Raw genomic sequence first — 1,013 nt, forward strand, 5'->3', positions numbered from 1 at the left:
TTGCATCCTGGGTTCGAGTGTCTTCAAAGCCCATGACACCTTTGGTAAAGGCTGTTCTCCACTTGGAGCGCTCACAGGCAAGTCTTTCCCAATTGTTGGTATTTATACTACATTTTTAAAAATTTGCCTTGAGACAGTCTTTAAACCTCTTTTGTTGCCCACCAGCATTACATTTTCTAATTCACCCATAACCTCGATGACTAGGATTCCACCCAGTGGAATATGGCAACCATTTGAGAACCATAGCAAAGTCAACTGCAGTGGGCACAGGAAGCAAAGCAAGGTTAAGACAAGTTTAAAAACAGAAGCATGAGGGAGGGAGGGTTTGCTCTTTGGTCAACTGTACTGCCAGTGTCAGGCGCAGCTGGCTTTTAACCCTGGCCAGTGAAGAAAAGTGAGAACTTTGCCGCTCTGGTCTGCCATCCCAGTTCCTCCCACTTGGCTGCCCTCGCATGTTTGCATTTGTCATGTAGAAAGTCCATTGTGGATGCTAACCAAAGAGGAATATTCAAAGTGTATTTTTTCATCATGACAGTATGTTTGGGCAGTATGAACGCCATATGACTACAGTGAGAAGAACAATAATGTGTCTGAAACCACCCAAAGAAATGAGATTTGAACAGGGCTCCCCCCCCCAGCAGGAACTCACAGGAACTGAGCTCCAGCACCTCTCAGGTGGGTGTCACTGCTATTATTAAAGAACAAATGGAGATGTTCATGGGAAGCTCCAGCACTTATTTTTCTAGAAAAATAGCACTGGATTTGAACCATCTACCTGCTGATTGATGGTTTTTACTCTTAATTAGAACACTAAACTAGCATTTACACTTTGACAAACCTTTTGTTAAAATGAGACTGCCTACTTGCCTGGAAGAACATCAAATGGAACTCGGTGAAAATTACATCAGAGGATTATCCTGGAAGTTACGCAAGACCAAACCAATCATATCAATTAGCTATGACTTGTTATTCCAAGTAGGTGTTGTTTGCTCTTGACAAATAATGCCAACCTA

This window comes from Podarcis tiliguerta (genome assembly GCF_965153285.1).
Source record: "Podarcis tiliguerta genome assembly, chromosome: 5".
Lineage (NCBI taxonomy): Eukaryota > Metazoa > Chordata > Lepidosauria > Squamata > Lacertidae > Podarcis > Podarcis tiliguerta.